The sequence below is a fragment of the Strix aluco genome, chromosome W (genome assembly GCF_031877795.1).
Source record: "Strix aluco isolate bStrAlu1 chromosome W, bStrAlu1.hap1, whole genome shotgun sequence".
NCBI classification, from domain to species: Eukaryota; Metazoa; Chordata; class Aves; order Strigiformes; family Strigidae; genus Strix; species Strix aluco.
Genome location: NC_133970.1, coordinates 20171705 through 20193041, shown reverse-complemented (window position 1 = coordinate 20193041; position 21337 = coordinate 20171705). Strand labels below are relative to the sequence as shown.

Sequence of the window (21337 nt, the reverse complement as noted above, 5' to 3'; positions counted from 1 at the left end):
TACGCCCCAGCCCAGAGTGCATGTGTGGTTTAGGCCTTGGTATTTCCATCTCACCTTCATGGGCTCAGTAATGACCTTTTAAAGCCCAGGCCCCATTAGCAAAGGGACTTTCCCCTGATTTGGTGTCTGTTGTTTGCTCATAATACTGGCAACAGAATGACCTAAAATCACAAATTGGTTTTCCTCCCATTCTTGGTTAACACTTAGGAAGCTGGAGCTTCCCCCAGAACCAAGGGAGAGGAGAACGGTCACCCAAAGCAATTTTGCAATGCTAGACAATACATCTTAAAAACATTAATAAGACAACAACAACACTATACAAAAACTTGAATTCACATAAGGATCCCCCGTCGTGACTCAGGATATCTGTCTCTGGGGGGTTTTACCTGCAAGAAAAAGGAAAGAAAAGTTTCTCGGTTCATTTTGAGAACCAGAAGTGGGTTATAATTAGAAAGATGGAATAATCTACCTTGTATTAATTTTGTGCTCCTTTCCATGAGCATCTTTGGCTTTCCAGGTGTACTTGTTTATTGGGGTATCCAATACCAATGGTACTGCTCCCACCACGGGGAGTTCGACTAAGACAGGTTGTCCTGGCAAAGGAGATGGATTTCTGGGGTGGTCAGGGCCATGTGGGGCTGGCATGATTGTTGGAGGCTTTGGACAGAATGCTGTGATCTTTGGGCATCCATTTACTGACACATTTAACTCCACTTCTCCTTTCTGCAGGGGCCATAAATCTAAAGCCTTTTCAATGGTTTCTTTAGCTAATTCAAAAGCAGCTTGGTGTTCATTTCCTCATTCAAATTCATATTTTTTCCTTGTCATCTTGTACCAAGGGGTTAAAATTTATCCCAAATGGGGAATATGTTACCTCCAGAAGCTGAATAGTCAAATAAATCTTTGAGCTTCTTTTTGTCTTGCGGTACAGCAAAATCTAAATTTTTGTTTTGTTTTGTTTTTTTTGTTGTTGGGCTTTAGGCAGTATTTCTTGACGCCCACAGTGCCACTGAATTCCTAGAAACTTTACTGTCTGAGATGGTCCTTGGATTTTTTCAGGGTTAATTTCCCAACCCTTCTGTTTCATGTGATCTACCACTAATTCAAGAACATGTTGTACCTCCTCATCATCATTTCCTTGGATCAAAACATCATCTATATAGTGACTTAATTGTGTGTGAGGAGGCAGCTGTATTTCATCTAAGTGTTCAGCTACAATTCGATGACAGATAGTGGGGCTGTGCAACCTCCCTTGTGGTAATCTAGTGAAAGTGTATTGCCGGCCCTGCCATGTGAAAGCAAATTGATCCCAATGCTCTTCTGCAATCGAGATGGTAAAAAATGCATTAGCCAAATCTATTACAGCGTACCCAGTTCCTGGATGTTTCTGAACTTTTTCTATTAAAGTGACAGTGTCTGGCACAGCTGCTGCAAGCGGTGGAGTATGTTTGTTTAGTTCTCTAAAATCCACCGTCATTCTTCAGGATCCATCACTTCTCTTGACAGGCCATATCGGATTGTTCCAAGCTGTGGTGGTTGGCTTTAAAACTCCTACGTCTAATAAATCTCCAATTGTCTGTGATAGCTCTTCATGTCCTCCTGGAATTCTATACTGCTTCATTATGACTAACTTAGTTGCAGCCAGGATCTGCACAGGAGGCATTTTTACTTTACCAACTGTAACAGGTCTGGAACTAATACAGGGTTTAACCCCAAATTGATACTGACCATCAGAAAGATTTAAAGTTAGTCTTTTTAGAATCTCTATACCTTTTATATATCCAGGAATGGGGACAATCATGACTGAATATAATCATTTTGGGAGGTTTCTTATTTTCATTTCTATTTGTGCTTGTACAGCTTTAATTTATTTTCCTCCCAAACCTGTAATAATTACAAGTTGTCCTTTAAATTTCTTGGGATTCCAATATATTAAGGAGGCCTCCGCTCCAGTGTCAATCAGGGTATTTACAGTTTGCGGGGACCGGTAGTTATAAAAAAAAAAAAAAAAAATTAAATGTTAAGCTCCACATGGGGTCGTCGGTCCTTCCGCACTCACTGCCCTGGAGCTTGGCCATTAATTCATTTGTACTGATCATAATATTGATTCACTTCCTTTGCCTCGTGCAAAATGTATAAGTCAGAAAACAGTGTCTAATCGTCTTTCACCCCTGGAATCGGTGATCCACTTACGGGGCGGGGGAAGGGGGCCTTCCATGGGCAGATGGAGGGTCCCGTTGAGGTACGAGAAGGGGTGCTGTAGGCTGAGTTGTCCCTGGATTCTTAGTTTTAGAACTCTGCACTCTCTTGCTAGCTTTATTCAGCCCTCTCTGTGTATATATTCACCACAGCTCGTTAGTTGGAACACTGTCAATTTTTTTTTCACGAGACATGCCATCTTTTAGCAAAGCCATAAACATTTCCTTACGAGAAATCCTACTTTCACTGTCTTTAGGGCTGTCTCGAGTATCTCGATTCCCTGCACTCCCTCGGGGGTCCCACTCCCCAAGGTCACCCTGCTGCTGTATTTTTCTATTGCATCACAAAGGGGATTTCCTATCTCAGTAATCAAAAGAGTCATGATAACATTTTTACAGTAGTGCCGCATCTCACACACTCACACACACTCTTACATTAAACAGATCGATCTTATATTACCACACAAGGAGCTCCCTTACACCATTTACACAAACAACACAGAATTACACTTATAACCACAAGTACCACTAGGACAATTATGACAAACGACAAATCTAAATTTAACACCATACGTACAATATACAAGTTCCAAGTCTCAGAGTCAATATCGGTGCCAATGGTCAAAGTACACAACAAATCCAGCCCTCTCCTTTTCTATACTTATATTGTGCTACTCTGTGGTGGTTTAGTCCCTGGCAGGGTCTGAGACCACGCGGCCGCTGCCCCTCCCCCACAAAGTGAGTGAAATACAAAGCCCCAAGACTGAAATAAGGAAAGGTTTAATACAACAGTGCAACAGCAACACAACAAACAACAACAATAACAATAACAGTAACAGTAATAACAATGAACAGAGCAAGATATCTACCGCTACAGCAGTGGTAACAGAGCGATGGCATAACACACGTGTTAACCGACTGTCTCACGCTCCGCACTATGGGCGTGTTACGTCCCGCCCAGACGAGAGAGACAAGTGACTCAGATTCGCAAATCCCCAATGGAGCGGACAACAAGTCTCCAAGTCTAAACATTTATTAACTACTCACAATGTACTAATTGAACACACGATAGTTGGCTAAGTATATAGCAAGTTGTGGCAAGCAATACAATATGCCTTGCATTTCTTAATGGGAAAGGGAAAAGAGGGAGATAGAGGGAATGGGGAAATACAGATCACCGGTCTGGGTTTCTGCGCTGATCCTGCCGACGAGGGTTCCAGGAGGCACAGGAGACATCCGTCTTTTTCGCTGGCATCCGTCTTCTTCGCTTCACTGCACTCTCTCTCCGGCCCCGGGCCCCCCCCCCCCTTCTTGATTTATACACACTTTCCTTGGGTCCGTCCCCTAGGTCGACCCACATACCTACGTATCCCATGTACGGGGAGGGGTGAGGTGTTTCATGGGATGATGTAATTAGCATGATCATGTTAGCCCTCGTTAGCATATTGAGGGGTATTAACTTTAATATGCATTTTGTGGATAATGAAGCAAAGGTCATTCACCGGACAGATGGCCCTTGAAGTTTTGGCCAGGTGCACCAGAGCAGAGCCGTCCTGTCTCCACAGGGCTCCCTCCTCCAGCTGCATCTTGTGTTATTGGGGCAGCCTTATCAGCTTCGACCTCCACAGAATGCACCCTGTGACTCATAGTTTTGTCTTGTGAGTGTTTGAGGCATTTCTTTGATCAGCCTCAACTTTTGCTTTCTCAGGCTGTTTTTCTTAGTTTCTCGCAGGCCTGGTTTCTCGTCTCTCACAGGGCGCCAGGACGTGATGTCAGCATGGTATATGAATAACCCGGCTAGAGCTTCCCCCCCACTGCTGGGGAAGCTTAACCCTATCCTGGCTAAACCAGGACATACTCGCACTGTGGCTTTCTCCGCCACTGTCTGATAAGTATCCAACTTATCAGCAAGCAACTTATTCCAGCATTACAACATTATTATTTGACTCCGTAAGTCACATATCTGTCGCTCCATCTGGGAGCGCTCCAACAACAGCCTCTCTTTACTCTGGTGTTGTTTTCTATATGCAGTTAACAAAATCCATCCTCGTTTACTTGAATTTGTAGTCTCTTTTCCTTTTCCAATAGGTATCCTTTTCATATAATTTAGAACATCTAATGGTTGGGCTTCTTTCAGCCAGCTCTCCCATTGTTCACACGGTCCTCCGACCTCAGCCCACTCCTGGGCCCACAAAGTATAGGGAAGATTTTTCTAACTGGGAGTATCTGGTGGACTTGACAAATTACTTTTGAACTTAAATAATTGCATTTTTTTGTCAGATCCCACTTCTGACACCAATTTATGTTTTGCTGATTAAGGATACCAATTAAACTCAGACACCAGAGTGAAAGGAGTAGGCGTACTTTACTGGTGATAACCAAGTAATGTAACAGCGTAATACAGAGAACATGCAGTAAGAAGAAGCAGAATAGTGCACTTAAAGCAACAAACAGAGTAATGCATCAAATCATTACTACACGAGAGAGAGAGAGAATAGTAATTAAGAGAAATACATCACCACTTGCATATGTTATCATCATCATCCAGACCCGCAGACACTGGGGAGCCCCGGTTACAGCGAGGATTTGGAGAGCCTGTCCCGGCAAGTGGGAAATCCTACGCGGTGCGTCCACCCATAGGTGAGGCTTCCAAAGTCGCTGTGAACGGGCCCAGCCTTATATACCAGAGATCGACAAGCCAGAATAGCTGGCACCTTTGTTTTGAGTGGAAAATATCTGGTTTCATTCTCCTGTTGGATTCCACCCAAAGCCTGGCCAGGGCTCGGGGGGGGAACCAAGGGAGTTTCTAACAAGGCCAAACACTTGGGTTCTCAGCCTTGAACAAGGGTACACAAGGGAAGTTGGATACATTCTCTCCTCACTCCGGATTATATTTTGTCTTTCACTAGCGAGTTTACATATTTTACTAATGACTACATGCTAAGTTAGCAGCTTCAGCTTGGGGCCTGTTGTTCAGGCTGCAGCATTTCAATGCTTTAGCACTTTTTACACCAGCATAAGTGGGTTGTTATAACTTAGTACAATACCTACTAGCACAATGGTTATCAGTTATAAAATATACAGGATTCATCTATAGGTCAACTCTGGCTTGGGCCTGTTGTCCAAGCCTTAGCACTTCACTGAGATGCAGGCACGCACATTCAAAACATTTTAAAGGGTACTTAAAAAGATGTTTAGAAATCCATGAACCTTGTTTTAATCAGGAATCCAGAAAATAGCATGGATGTGAAATGGTTCACAGACCAGTTGTATATCAAGCTGCAAATATAAAAAAAAAAAAAAAAAAAAGAAAAATAGTGTTGATCAAAATTTGCACCTTTTGGGAATACATCTCAAATTTTTTAGCAAAACAATTATGTACTTGTTTGTAGAAATAGAAATACCAGGAGCATGGCAGGGGCCAGAAGTCTTGTATTTTCTGTGCAATTTATCTGTAATCTTTGTCAAGTACTAAAGACTCCCTTGGACTTCAGTGGGATTTAATTCAAGTTCTAAATTCTGTAACAGAAAAGAAAATAAATTTTAACATAGTGAGAATATTCTTGCTACCATTGATCAACAGTCACTTTTTCCATAGCTGTGCTAATATGTGCATGAAAACTTAGGTCCACTTCGTTTTAATTTTTGTCTTATTTGTGTAGACTTCTAATTCTTATTTCCAGACGATAATAAGGTTGTTTTTCACTAACTTATTTTTTTTAATTACATCAGTTTCTATTTCACTGTTTAAAAAAAAGAACAATTCCTCTGCTTCAATAGTTATTTCACTGTGTGAAAAAGCAAAAAGCCTGTATGTTTATTTGTATTTTAAAAAGCCTTATGCAAAATTTTATTTTCAGAACCATGTCATGTCATGTGCTATCTTCTATATTTCTAACATGCATGATTCTAAATACTGTTTGTCTGTCTATCTGTTTGGAGATGCACATCATTTTGTGGTTAGTGTTTTATGCAACTGGAACTTCTTTCAGTTCCATTTATATTTTTGTCACATTACTGGGACTGTATTGTAAAGGCATCATGAATGAATGGAATGAAGTACTTACTGATCTTTACACTTGTATTTGCTAATAGTATTTACTTCACTCATGAATGTGATTGACATTTGTAAAAATGTACATTTATAAATACATTTTAAAAGTCTCCTATATTTTTTACTAAAGACATTATGAAGTGAACAGTAGCAGTAGTTGATTAAATAATTTATCTAATAAGAAAATTCAGAATGCTGCCATAGTTTTATGTATATTTCTGAAAATGGGCTTCAGTGGAGTGCTTCCTCAGCTGATGTGTGCTGAGTGGGATGGATTTTTTCAACAGCTCCAGAATGGAAGAGCAGGATTGTTTTTCCTGTAGCATGACTGCATTCTTTTTTAAGAGCTCCATAGAAAGGTAACGAAGTGTTTAATAACACAGTAGTTGTACATACCAAGTGATGAAGTATTTTTGCTAATTCACTTGTTCATAAATTGTCAAAAAACCCAACATTTATCATTCACTTGTGGTTGTGACAATTAAGCACCAAAAGGAGAGTTTGCATTAAGTTTCTTTGGCCTAACTGTAAGTAATACAGTACTAATTTTTGCTTATTTTTCAATTGCTTTTATAGTAGGTTGTTTGGGGCTTTTTTGTCCTGTTTTCAAATGAAACAAAATGGTTGTCTCCAGAATGTGATTTTTGAAGGTTTGTCTTTTGGCAGTGTCCATTAAGTAGAAGAGATCTTTTTGCCATAGAAAATTGCTGATTATGGCTGCTGGGTCTCTTCTGCTGCTATTTGCATGCATGTCATCTTTCTAGAAATTGGAAGAAAGACTTGATTTTGAAGCCTTTTGCAGTGTGTTTCACTATTAGTTCTGAACCGTAATTCTCCTCAGAGAATTTCCTAATTCAAATAAGGTCAACTACAAAAAAAAAAAAAAAAAAAGAAAAATATTAATGGATTTTGTTTCTTGTTAAGTATTCCAAATTTTTTGTGTAAATAGCCTACCTAGTTTTTCAGCTGGCCAATACCTAAATGCCTTCATCTGCTACCAGTTCTCAAGGCACTTGTTCAAAGATCAGACATTTCAGGAATGCAATTTGAAAGTTTTGTTAAGTTTTGTTTGGATGGGATCCCACAGTACATCTTCTGAAAAATCATTATTTCCACCCTGTATTTGTGATATGATTTATTGCCAAGCTATGAGATCTCAAACTGGATCTCAGACCAGTTACTAGAAAAGAGAGTGGTGCTGCGTTCATGGTGGAATCCTTTTAGAACCAATTTTCTTTCACTTGAGGAAAAAGGCTGGTCAGAAGTAAAATAGTAGGATGGGTCTGCCTTCAGGATCAAATTGTGGTCTTGTTGAAGTAGAAGAGGAGGCTAAAGGGTGTGAAAGTAATAGGAATCCATCGCAAGATTTGGAAGCATTTTCAAAGATAAGGAAACAAAGGAGTGAAGATGGAAGTGGAAATATTTGCTGTATAATTAGTGGACATTCATGAAATGTTGTTCTTCTGTTGCATGTTATGTATAGATACTAAAGATAAGTAGCAATTTTGAGAATTTATAGGTAGAAATTGGTAAAGGAATACAATTTCAGTTGCATCTGTTCAACTGGATTTTGTTCTTATTCCTTCTTATTGCCTCATCTAGAAGAGAGTAAAAACATCAGGTCTATATCATGCTGTGCTTTCAGAAATATTATACAGGTCATTATAAAGGCCCTTCAGCCCAAAGTTTTCACCAGCATAATTTTATTGTTCTTATCAAAGTTTCACTAATCTTTATCTCACCAACTTGTTCAGAAGTTGACCCTGCCATATAATCAATACCACAGTAGCATTTAATCTTACATATTTGTCTATAGCTTACTTTGCTGAGTCTTAGCTTCTTGCATTAATTCATTGATGAGCTAGATCTAGGATTTTGGATATTGTAAACAAATAATAATCTCTTCTGAACTCTGTAGATCAAGATGCATTAAGAAAGTCTAATTTACTCTCTTCTTATATCTTGTTATAGACTGGCATTAGACTATCATAAGATTCCACATGACAAAAAATCTTTTCCTTTCTTCAGCAAGTTTGTGAGCTACAACATTAGCACGTGGAGCTCTGGCTCTAGTAGAGACAACTAAAACTGGAATAGAAACTAGATCACAATTTCCACACTTAATAATGCAGTTAGCTGTTGCCATGGTTGAATTCCATAGGCATAAATTTTAGACTTGCACCAGATGCTTCATGCTGTTCCTGCTGTGCAAAACAGTCAGATATTCAGCTTAAAGGATTTCTTTTCTACAGAGAAACTACAGGTAGCATAGAGTTGCAATGATAACGTGAATTTGATGGGAAGATGCATCATACACTCCAGCTCCAGCATCACTGTTGTGGCTTCAGGATGCATGTCTGATTCTGGAGTTTATACTGTGATGGGTAAAAACTGCAGTTCAAGGCACAGGAAACAATCTTACAAATTGATGTAAAGAGATGAAGCTGGTACTTTTCCTTTTTATGAACATGCTTTGTTGCAGTAACTTTTGCTTTGCTGCCTTTTTCAGTTTTCATGGATTTTTTGCTTTGCCCAAGAGCTTACATTTTGGGGTAATGTTTTGCCCAGTAATATAATCAGTTTGGATTCTGGACTCCTTTTTAATTAGCTTTGAGAAATTATAGCAATGTTAAATGCAGGTGAATCTGCTGGTTCTGTATCAAAATGGGACAGATTCATCTGAAAAATAGCAATTATGTTGTGGATCCCCATCTAGTTTATGAATTAGTTCTCAAAGACAGATAGACCTTTGCAGGATAATCTCTCTGAAGAAGGAACAGATTAGAAAAAGCTTGCAAGAAATGCCCTATCAATAGAATTGTTACTAAGTGTATTGGGTTTGTGTGTGTGATGGTTTAGCCCCTGCTGGGGTCTGAGACCACGCGGCCGCTGCCCCTCCCCCACAAAGGGAGTGAAATACAAAGCCCCGAGACTGAAATAAGGAGAGGTTTAATACAACAGAGCAACAGCAACACAACAAACAACGACAATAACAATAAGAATAACAGTGATAACAATGAACAGAGCAAAGTATATACCGATACAGCAAAGAGAGAACCGGCTGCGCCAACCCACGCGATCACCGATTCTTCTCGCGCTCGCGCCAGGATGTGACATCAGCATGGTATATGAATAACCCGGCTAGAGCTTCCCCCCACTGCTGGGGAAACTTAACCCTATCCTGGCTAAACCAGGACAGTGTGGCAAGGTTTTGGTAGCAGTGGGGCTACAGGGGTGGCTTCTGTGAGAAGATGCCAGAAGCTGCCACCATGTCTGATGGAGCCAATGCCAGACGGCTCCAAGATGGACCCACCTCTGGCCAAAGCTGAGCCAATTAGCGATGGTGGTAGTGCCTCTGTGATAACATATTTAAGAAGGGGAAAAAAAACTGCTGAGGAGCAGTAGCCAGGAGAAAGGAGTGAGAATATGTGAGAGAAACAACTCTGCAGACACCAAGGTCAGTGAAGAAGGAGGAGAGAAGGTGCTCTAGGCACCAGAGCAGAGATTCCCCTGCAGCCCATGGTGAAGACCATGGTGAGGCAGGTTGTCCCCTTGTAGCCCGTGGAGGTCTACGGTGGAGCATATATCCACCTGCAGCACATGGAGGACCCCATGCCGGAGCAGGTGGATGCACCCGAAGGAGGCTGTGACCCTGTGGAGAGGAGCCCATGCTGGAGCAGTTTGCTCCTGAAAGACTGCACCCCATGGAAAGGACCCATGCTAGAGCAGTTCATGAAGAACTGCAGCCTGTGGAAAGAACTCACATTGGAGAAGTTTATGGAGGACTATCTTCCATGGGTGGGACCCCACACTAGAGCAGTGGAAGAGTGTGAGGAGGAAGGAGTGTCAGAAACAAAGCGTTATGAACTGACCGCAACCCCCTTTCCCCATGCCCCTGTGCCACTCTGGGGGAGGAGGTAGAGAAAATCGGGAGTGAAGTTGAGCCTGGGAAGAAGGGAGGGGTGGAGGGAAGGTGTTTTAAGATTTGGTTTTATTTCTCATTACCCTACTCTGATTTGATTGGTAATAAATGAAATTAATTTCCCCAAGTTGAGTCTGTTTTGCCTGTGATGGTAATTGGTGAGTGATCTCCCTGTCCTTATCTTGACCAACGAGCCTTTCATCATATTTTCTTTCCCCTCTCCAGTTGAGTGATAGAGAGGCTTTGATGGGCACCTGGCATCCAGCCAAGGCCAACCCACTACACTAAGCTAAGGCTGGGGCTCTACACGTTAGTATTATTTCAAGCAATATGAAGTTTACATTAAAAACTCATAAGCAGTGAAACATGACAACTCTCACTGGTTTCTCCTATGGTGCTTTACTGTTTGTTAAATAACAAACATTTTACAATGCCATTTCTAATATGAAGCTTGTTCTGAGTTTAATGGCTGAGAAAAATATGTACTGTAGGACGTCTTCTGCAGAGGGTCTAAGACGAATAAAACAAATAATGCAATCATTGAGGCTTTTTTTATACCCAAGAGTTTAACTATGTTCATGTAGCTAAAGCAATATAACTGAACTATCAAGGACTATGGTTGGCAGGTGTCCTGGTTTCGGCTGGGATAGAGTTAATTTTTCTTGAGCTGGGAGGGGGCACAGCTGGAGTGCTGGGCCTGGATTGGCCATTGGAGTATTCCATATCATGTGGTGCCATGCTCAGTACATAAAGGAGGCAGGTTCTCTCTTGCTTCCCAGCCTGCGACAGTGGGATCTTCATTTTGTTGGGATTGGTGCTTGGGAGTGGGATGGGTATCGGTCAGCAGGTGGTGAGCAATCGTGTTGTGCATTACCCATCTATACTTTCCATTATTGTTTTGTTTTATTACCATCACTAAACTGTTTTTTTTAAATTTCAACCCACGAGTTGTCTTTGTGTTCCTTCATTCTCCTTCCTTCCCCCATTCACTGGGCGGGGGTGGGGGGTGGGGGGGGTGGGTCGGCAGGGTGTGAGTGAGGTGTTTAGCTGCCGGCCGAGTTAAACCACGACAGCAGGTTAGAATGTGTTTATGGGAATGGAAATAAGTTATAGTGCTATAAGCTGTATTTATAGCAATGTAACTGCAATAGGGTTTTACAGAGGAACTGCATTGCCAGAAGGAAAAATCACATCCCTCACTGGCATAATCATGTTGTACTTCTATGTGGAGGCCAGGCCTAAATTAATTCCAGTTGCATTTCCAAGTACTTAAATGAGAAAGCTGCTTCAGTAAAGGCTTGCTTTGGCTCTGAGAGGATTTAACACTGAGGTGTTGAACATCTGCATCTTCACTGAAGTCTGTGCTTTTTGAAGGTGCTGTAAGCCATCACAGTCCTGTGTTTCTGTCTTGGCTCTAAATCTCATTGAAGTCAGCAGGAAAATGCTTCTGTGGCTGCAGGACTGGAACCTCTTAAGACACCTTTGTTAGTCTGGTATATCTTGTTTTCTGACAAATCAGGTGCACAATCATTAGGAAGCAGTTTATCCTGAGTGCAGAAAAATGTGCCGAAGTGTGATCATATGTGACAATCACAGTGGCGAGCTGGGACACAAAAACAAGTTCTGTTCTGTTCAGTAGTTTTGTTTTGGCTTTTTGCTTCCATAGCCTGCACATAACTAACATATGATTACAAGCCCAAGCAAAGCACCACCACCTCTCTCTGGGGGCTCAAACAATCCATTTATTCTCCCCAAATATGAGTTTAAATATGTGTGAGAGGAATGGCCTATCTAAAAGGCTGTTCCCACGAGAGCTTTCTCTGGCATGATACTTCACTAATACTTCTCAGAGTACACTGATCTGGGGACAATGAAGAGATGGCAGCACAGAGATCCCAACATGTGCTGAAGATGTGAATTTAGATAGAAAGAAGACAATTAGACATTCCCTTTTTTTCAGGGCGGGGGGGGGAAGGCTAATAATGTAAAGGGTTAAACACACCCAGCATAATAATCAAATAGTTCTGCTGATTCCAGGACTAAACTGAGTTTTTTCAGTTCCTAAACTGAGTCATTAGTGTTTCTAATAAAAACTACTGGTTTATTTTAATTGGAAGTAAATATCCTATTTTCAGGCATTTTGTGTTTTAAACTTTGGTTCACATCTTTAAATGCTTTTCTCTGAAGTGACAACACAGGCTTATTAGATTCTATTACTATTTCCACCATATTACCATTTGATTTTCGTTTGGCAGATAGATTTTCTATTAATGCTTTTCAGATTTTGGTGGCATCAGATTTTGGTGGCAAAATTTTTTCTGTAAGGGGACTTTATTACTGGGATCACAGAATAATTTTACTTTATATGATTTTTCTTTCCTTTCCCCTCTCTGATAATATTCATCTGAGTAATGAGACCACTACTGGATTCAGTGGGCTCTGAGTCAGACCCTGAATTTGCTTGCAATCATTACAGGATCTGGTTTGAGACACAGCTGCACACAATATATTATTGTCTGGATGGTCCTGCTCACATCCTATCTGTCCTGGGCAGAAGGCTCAGGACAAATACTATCTGTTGAATGCAATTTATATTTGTCCTTGAGCTCACTGCTTGAGTGAAGCAGTTACTAATTATATACTTGATTAAAGGCTTTTTCATAAACAGTGATCAGTCATTGTTCAATAAATCTCCACTACATTCAGTCCTTTGGTTACTGCTTATGAAAAGCATATGATAAAGGTATTATAGGATCACGCGTTAGCTTACGAATTTTATACCATACATAACAGTTCATCAGGGTTAGCAGTATAATAGAAATTGCAATTACAATTGATTACAAAGGATGAATTAAAGTATTTAACACTTTAGTCGCAGAAGGTGAATATCCAGTAAATATGTCCCACCAATGATGGGCAGTTTCATGTTCTATCTGACGCCCAAAATCTGCTAGCCGTCGCCCTACTGTCACAGTCTGTATTTGACTGTCAATCAGGGTTTTGTTTCTTACAGCCAAATGTTTTGTGTTCTGTGTCCTTTAAAATTTGCTTTAAGGGTTCTAAAGAGATACTTAAATTACTTTGGGGTAAGATATAAGGATGCCAATATAAGGTTACTTACTGTTCTTGATCCGGGATAAAAGTGAGGTTTTTCCCTTTCCAAAATAAATGAGTTACATTTTCTAAGCATCCTGAGAAGGGTGTGGTCAAGTTATACATGAGTCGTGTTTTGGTCAGAGGTTACCACGCAAATGTGTTGTGGCCCTATTTCGACAAACATAGAAAAGGTAGATGGTAATATTGTCCATTGGCATAAATTTACTGAGTGTTCTAAAACACAAGGCTCACATAGTTGAGAGCTTTGGCTGCATACTATTACGTTTGTAGTATGAGAACACAAGTCCAAATTGTGTGTCTTATTTCTAGTATTTAGATACATGCCCTTGAAATGGGGTAACCAGTATTCAGGAGTAAATGGGGAACTTTCCCCAAAGATAATGGGTAAAACTACGAACTTGCACATTAATTTGGAGGGTTGGCTTACATTAAAGTGTATTATTCTCCCTGCACAATAATAGTCACTGCATTATACTGTTTCAGGTGATAACAGAATCCAGTGTGTTATGGGAATCCATTGTTTAAATATGGTCCTCCATATTAATTTATTGCTGCTTATTAAATCATTTGGGGCCTTATTTTGTTGCATAATTGTATATAATGTTTGCAAAGTACATCCAGCCCAATTTATAAATTGACTTATATTCTGGGTTACCTGCAATCTGTTAAATTGTGACAAATTAAACAATTGTAAAAAGTCGGTATCATATTCTAGCGTAAGCTTTTGAGGTTGAAACACAGCAGGCATCCATTGTGCTTGCAAATTAATCAGTTGGGATATGTCCTGTCCTTCCACCTTTAACTTATTTTGTAATGATTTTACATCTATACTATTTACAAGTTCCAGGCCAGCACCTGTGCCACCCAATAGAGTGTCCCACCAAGCTCTCTTCCTCTGACATGAATGTAAATGTGGGAAAGAGATGTTAAAATGGATAACATTCTTCTGATACTGTTGTGCAACCGAAACACAGGTGGCTGGCACTCTATTTAGTTGGTTAGTATTAACAACAGGGTGATTCTGTAAAACAGTCGTATAATCAGCCCAGCCCAATCTGTTTTGTGTTGCAGTAGCATTAAGACAAAATAGTGTGTTAAGTGTAGCTAAGGTTATGTTACCACTGCTGCTAAAATTATATACATTAGTATTATCATTGATGCAACATTCATAAGCTATTTTTAGAGTACACAAGCAAGGGATAAGAACATTACAGCATTTGATAGCAACAGTACTATCATTAGATAAAGTTACTGTGTCTTGGTCTGATATTGCACAAAAAGACATCCATTCCCACTAGTGGCTCTCCATAAGGTCACTCCCGGTGAAAATGTCAAGTTGACCAATCAGCAGCGTTCATTTGCACGGCAGGTATAGTTGCCTTGTGTTCATGTTCTGGTACTATTTTTCCACCACCAGCTTGCAGTCGTGCTGTTAATCTTTTCTAGATAGCTTCCTGGGGTAATGGCATCGTCCAAATGGACCGTAAGACACAGGATGAGATTCATGATCCAAAACAGGTGTTTCTGTAAGAGACAAAGCTAAAAGATTGTAATATCATTCTCGAAAATAACATTTATGAACGGGGACATATTCCCATTTCTCTTGTCCTGGTTTTATTACAAGGACAGTATTATCTTTTTCAGTAGCAATAACTTCAGCCGCCTCTGGAGGGCTGTTATCTTTGTGCATCAGTTTTATTTTGTGATGTCACAAAATCCAAAATTTTCTGCTTGGCTTTTTCAATATTTCCTTGTGTCCACAATGCCACTGTATTCCTAAAAACTTCACTGTCTGAGCTTGTCCCTGGATTTTGCTTGGATTAATTTCCCATCCTTTGTTTCTCTTATGCTGAATTAACAACTCCAATTGATCCTGCACCTATTGCTTAGTTTCTCCTTGAATCATAATGTCGTCAATATAATGTACTATCTGCATGGTGGCTGGTAAAGTCAGTAAATCCAAATGCTCAGCCACCATTTGATGGCAAATAGTAGGGCTATGTATCCACCTCTGAGGCAGATGAGTAAAGCTATGCTGTCTGCCCTGCCAAGTAAAGGCAAATCGATCCCAGTGCTTTTCAGCAATGGGTATTGTAAAAAAAGCATTGGCCAAATCAATTACTGCATACCAGTTTCCTGGATGTCGTACTTTTTCAATCAGAGTGACGGTATCCGGTACGGCAGCTGTCAACAGTGGGGTGTACTTATTTAGCTCTCTATAATCAACAGTCATTCACCAGGTCCCATCACTTTTCTTTACCAGCCACACTGGATTATTCCAGGTGGTAGTTGTAGGTTTTAAAACTCCTGTCTCTAACAAGTCCTTTATTGTTTGTGAAACTTCCTCATGCCCCCCTGGGATTCTATATTGTTTCATTGTGACAACTTTCGTTGCAGAAGGAATTTGTACAGGGGGCATTTTTACTTTTTCTACAAGTATGGGTCTGGCCATAATATATGGCTTTACTCCAAACTGATATTGTCCATCTTGTAAATGTAAAGTCATCCCTTTCAAAATATCAATTCCAATAATATATTTGGGGATTGGGACAATCATAACCAGATAGGTTCTTTTCGGTAAATTTCCTATTTTCATTTCAGTTTTAGTTTGGACAGCTTCGATTTGTTTCCCTCCTAACCCAGTAATAATAACTTTCTGACCTTTAAACGGTTTTGGATTTCCATAAATCAGAGGCCTCCACTCCAGTATCTACAAGGGCTCTAACCTGTTGAGGGGATTAATTTCTCCAATAAATTTGCAGCTCCACCTGTGGGTGACTGTCTTTTCTAGCCCACCCTTGTATCAGAGCTCGGCCCTCCAATCCCTCTTTAACTCTTTTAACTGTCAAAGGAGGGTTTTAACATCACACCAGAGATACAGATCATCAAACTGCCCCCAATCCTCCTTATCCCCCAGAATGTTTGACTCTCCAGCAGGGGGCCCTCTGCTGGGGAGTGGGGCATCCCATCGAGGTTTAAGAGGTGGTGCAGAAGGCTGAGCTGCACCCTTTGGTGATTCTGAAAACCTTTGCTGGATATGACTATTTACTTTCTTACTCAGTTTATTTAGTCCTCACTGTTTATATAACCTCCACATCTCATTTGTAGGAATTCCATCAATCTTATCTCGAGTCACCCCATCCTTTAACAAGGCAGCAAACATTTATTTCCATGAGATTCTGTTATTTTCAATTTTACTATTTCCACTCCTGTCACTGTGCCCTGCATTTTGCTTTGGACCCCATTCCCCTAAATCTCCCAATTGTTGTACCTTCTCAGTTACTTCCACTATGGAGTTCCCTGTCTCATTTACCAAGAGTGTCATAATGACGTTCTTATATGCAGCTGGAGCAGTTTTAATGATCTTATTCCTAATGGGTTTGGTTAACCCATGCTATAACATAGCATCAGCATCTCCTGTAAAAATGGCAGCTTTCATCCCTTCCTCTTTGAGGCGCTGTATGCAGTCTTGTAATGTGTACCAGGGACGATCCCCTCCTGGCCAATTCCCCTCCATGGGGTATTTGCAGCTGCAACCCGCAGTTGCCAGGGCTAACAAATTAGTATCCCCATCACTATGATTTCGGAAAGCATCTTGTACAAAAGAGTCAGAGCTTAACATTACAAACTTCTTGCTATCCACAGCATCCAGTGCAATTCTGGATGCTCCCAAATCATACAGCTGCACTACCCAAGTAAGCAAAGATTCTCCTGGTTTCTGCCAGAATTGCTCAATCATATAATTAACTTCATGCTGGGTATAATCCTCAACTACATCACATCTCACTTGCTGTCCATCTGGCCCTGGTTCTAATTTTCTCCTGATAATAGGTTTTGCCTCCACATCCTCAAAAACAGATTCCTCCCCTGCACTCACATCTGAGTCAGTTGAGTCCCATATATCACCATCCCACTTGTCAGGATCCCACTGTGTTTTTGCCTCAGCAATAACTGAGTGTACTTTTTTCCTATTCACTCTTCCCCATCGCTTACGATACTTATACTGGATAACCCTGACAGTCACTTCCTCCACCACGGTCTGATAAGTATCCAACTGTCCCAATCCAATGTCGGGGGAGGTTTCAATATGATCCCAAGAGCAAGATTAAGACACAAATGAGATCAAATGCCAAACACCCAAAACAGTTTTTATTATTAAAAGTGAAGAAGGGTAGCAATAGGACAGAATGGAAGGAAAAGACAGAAATCAAACAAACATCCAGAATAGAGTCACAAGAATAGTCACCACCATGGATCCAGCAGCGTCCTGTTGGTCCTCAGTCTTCAGTTCTTCGGTGGTGGGTGCACACACAACAGAGTTCTCTGTCGCCTTTTAAGCTCATCTTATCAGCTGATTTGCATACTAGACAAAGAGAGGCAGGTATTCCACGAACTCATTTCCATGAGAGACGAGGAAAAAGGTGGAGCATGGATTCTGTGCCTACACTGAGGGGGAATGGGGTGCACCACCCATTGTCCAATTGAGTTGGTGGTTGTGTTTGCCCTGCCCACCTTTGTTTTTGCCTCAGTTCCCAGAGATCTGCTGACTTCATACTTCTTGAGCAACCATCCGGCTTTTGGGGCAAAAATGATCACCTCTTATCAGTTCTTATCACCTCCTCACTGGTGAAGTCACAAAGTCTTTGCAAGGCATGCATGGCATCTGGCGTACACAATAGTATCAGGCTTACACAATGGAGCCAGTGATTAGCGGTACTTGTGCTTGAGGGGAAACATTTGGTTTCACTCAGTCCATGTTTACCCCCCTTTGAGGCTTATCTAAGGAGTTTGTCAATACAACTGCAAGGGAGTGGGGTGTGCATCCTTCCATACACTCCTGCTTCCTTGGGTGACATTCCTTGGACTAATTACAAAGGCCACAGCTGGTTCTTGATGAATGTTCAAGGCATTACTGACACCACCCCGTGACTCAAAGCACACACACAAGCAAACTTTGAGACAATCATTTGACATTTCAGTCTCTCACACAAACATATCTGTTATCAAACGATTTTGGCACTGCAACATAACCACCTTACTTTTCAAATCACATATCTGTTTCTCTAACTCCACTTTCTCTGCACAAATCTGATCTTGCTGCTGATGCTGTTTCCTATAAGCAGTTAACAAAATCCATCCACGCCACCCTAAAGCAGCCACTTCCTTCCCTTTTTCCACAGGTATCTTTTGCATACATTTTGCCACATCAAGGGGTTCTGCTTCTTTCAAGCATGAATCCCAACTGTCACATAGTCCAGCACAACAAGACCACTCAGTGGCCAAAGTACGATAAAGTAATTGTTCCCACCTGGGAATATCAATCGTCACACTAGCAACAGTCAAAGTGACTTCTTTCTTCCAAAATATAGACATTTTTTCTTTGTATCCTGCTGACTACACCCAATTATGTTTTGCTGAATGGCTGGATACCAAGTAAAAACGGACTCCAAATTAAATATAAAAATAAATGTAGTTTATTATATACAATATAATAAAAGAGAATAACATGCAATATAATAAGAGGAAACAAAACTAGCTAATGATGCATCAATTCATTACTGCAAAATACTACAGTGATTAAGAAAAGGATACATCACCAATTACCACCTTAATAACATCATCTGGGCCCACACTTCAGCTGGGAAGCCCCTTTGCAGCCGATGCTGGGAGTGTCTCGCTAACTGGGAAGGTCCTACGTGGTGCGTCCACCCATAGGTGAGGCTTTTGACCCAGTCCCGGAGCTTTCCCGCCTTTATAGTCAGTGACAAACAACTCACATACCTAGTGTATGTGAGCTCTTGAATTTGTGCCAAGTGCAGGCGTGCACTGTCTCATGATCCATAAGGTCCACACACGCCCGGGATGTTGGGCAATCGTCGAGTTACTGTCACGACACAGCTGCACACAATATATTATTGTCCAGATGGTCCCACTCACATCCTATCTGTCCTGCGCGGAAGGCCCAGGACAAATACCATCTGTTGAATGCAATTTATATTGAGCATGAAATTTATATTTGTCCTTGAGCTCACTGCTTGAGTCAAGCAGTTACTAATTACATACTTGATTAAAGGCTTTTTCATAAGCAGCGATTGGTCATTGTTCAATAAATTTCCACTACACCTGTTCAGACTACTTGGTCCACCCCCCATTCAAAGCAGAACCAACTTCGAAGTTAAGTCCAGCTTCAAAGTTAGATTAGGTTGCTAAGGGCCTTATCCAGTTGAGTTTTGCATATCTTCACTGATAGAAATTCTGTAACTTATCTAGCCCCTGTTCCTGTCCTCAATATGAAGAACTGAAGAACTTTTTTTTTTTTTTTTTAATATGTACATGGACTTTCCCTGCTTTGCTGCAGCTTTTAAATTGGATTGAGATAGTTTTTAAATTTGAACATTAAGTAATTCCTGAGTTCTAGATTTTTATTTTCTTTGGATAAAACTCCACACTTGAAGATAATCCTAGATAACAATAATCAAACAAACCTATACACAGCAATTCTGGAGGCAGCAAAGAGGTCTGGCAAGCGGTCAGTCTAAAAGAGTAAGATTGAAGTACTACTTTTGGTAGTAGAAAGAAGTCATAGTTACAAACACAATGTCTATAAGATAGTTTTTGGTAAGAACAGGCCCTTAGTTAATTTCTTGGGGGCTTTATTGGTGGTGTTTTTTTGCAGCACAGGACAAAATTCTCCACATATGACTGCACTGAGATATAACATTTCCTTATTTTGGAATATTTCCCTATTTAAAATAGTAATATTTTATGCCATTACAGATTAATTAGATTTAAATACTACCCCAGTCTTTAGGGAAAATACTCCAAGATGAAGGGATACAGATGCTGCCTATTCTAAATATCTGAAAAATAACTAAAAGAGAAAAATCACAAACTGTTGAATTTACACAATGATGGAAATTAATTCTGGCTTGACTGAGGCTATCAAGAGTTATGTGGCTAAATCTGTTGTCAGCTGTAATAAACACTCTTTCTGCTTCGATTTATGTGAATGTTTGCAGCTGTTGAAGAAACAGGCATCTTTGCTTCTTAGTCAAACAATACATAAAATTAATTACACTAGAATAGATTATGTGCAAAACCAGGTGACAGAGCTGTGCAGTAATAGATTGACTTATGGAAGAAAGTATGAGATCTACTTTTTTGTATTGATTGCCTCTTCCAGTCATTGGATTGTGAAAGTAGACCTCATTTAATGGAAGTCCTTGAGAGAAAAAAAGAAAAAAAATCATCCATGGTTTTATTTTATAGTCTACATGGAAGTTGTATTCATGTAATTTAGAAAGATCCACTAAAACAATTTTCAGCAATGTACAATACATACCAAAATTTAAGAGGACTGTGCCATCCTGCCTTTGTCTGTCTGCTTAACTCACTACAGACATGAACACACATCATGTATTATTTAAATGTATAGGTTGACATGTACAATTTGTAGGATTTAGAAGTGGAAAGAAAATGAAATATACAACAGAAAGCTTTCAGCGTACTGCAGAATTGTCTGTTTTCTGATGAAACAGATTCAGGTAATCCATGTAGTGAAGCTTGACAGAGATGTGGAGGTGTCAAACTGTTATAAATATGGGGGTTTGATGAGAGGAAGGAGTCCAAACCATACAGAGCCTTTGCTGAGTCTAATAGAAATGTACAGAAGTACTACTGAGCCTTGAGTAAACCCCAGAAACAGATGCAGAGAAAACTGAGCTTTTCTAGTTCTAGTGTTCAAAGAGCAACTTTTTTTTTAAGCATAAGTAGAGACATTGTGAAATATTACTCTGAAGTGAATATAATGCAGTCCTGATATTCTTTTTGTGAAGGTTGAAATAGGGATGTGCCGATTTAGCAAAGTAAGCTTTCAAAATGGGCATGACACTTTTTTTTAGCTGCACACTTCAAAAGCCATCAAAATAGCTGTTACCTTCTGTCCTGGAAACTGTCAGGAACCTATAAATAAACATAAATTAATACAGGAGCAAGAAAAGAATCTTATGCTAGCAGTTAATGTTGTTATTAATTCTGTTGTTTTTT

The 21337-nt window shown here is 40.3% G+C and overlaps 1 protein-coding gene across 1 annotated transcript in view; it reads left to right on the top strand.

Moving 5' to 3' along the window:
• LOC141917773 (protein mono-ADP-ribosyltransferase PARP8-like) overlaps positions 1-21337 on the top strand; it is a 202622-nt gene that overhangs the window by 45987 nt on the left and 135298 nt on the right.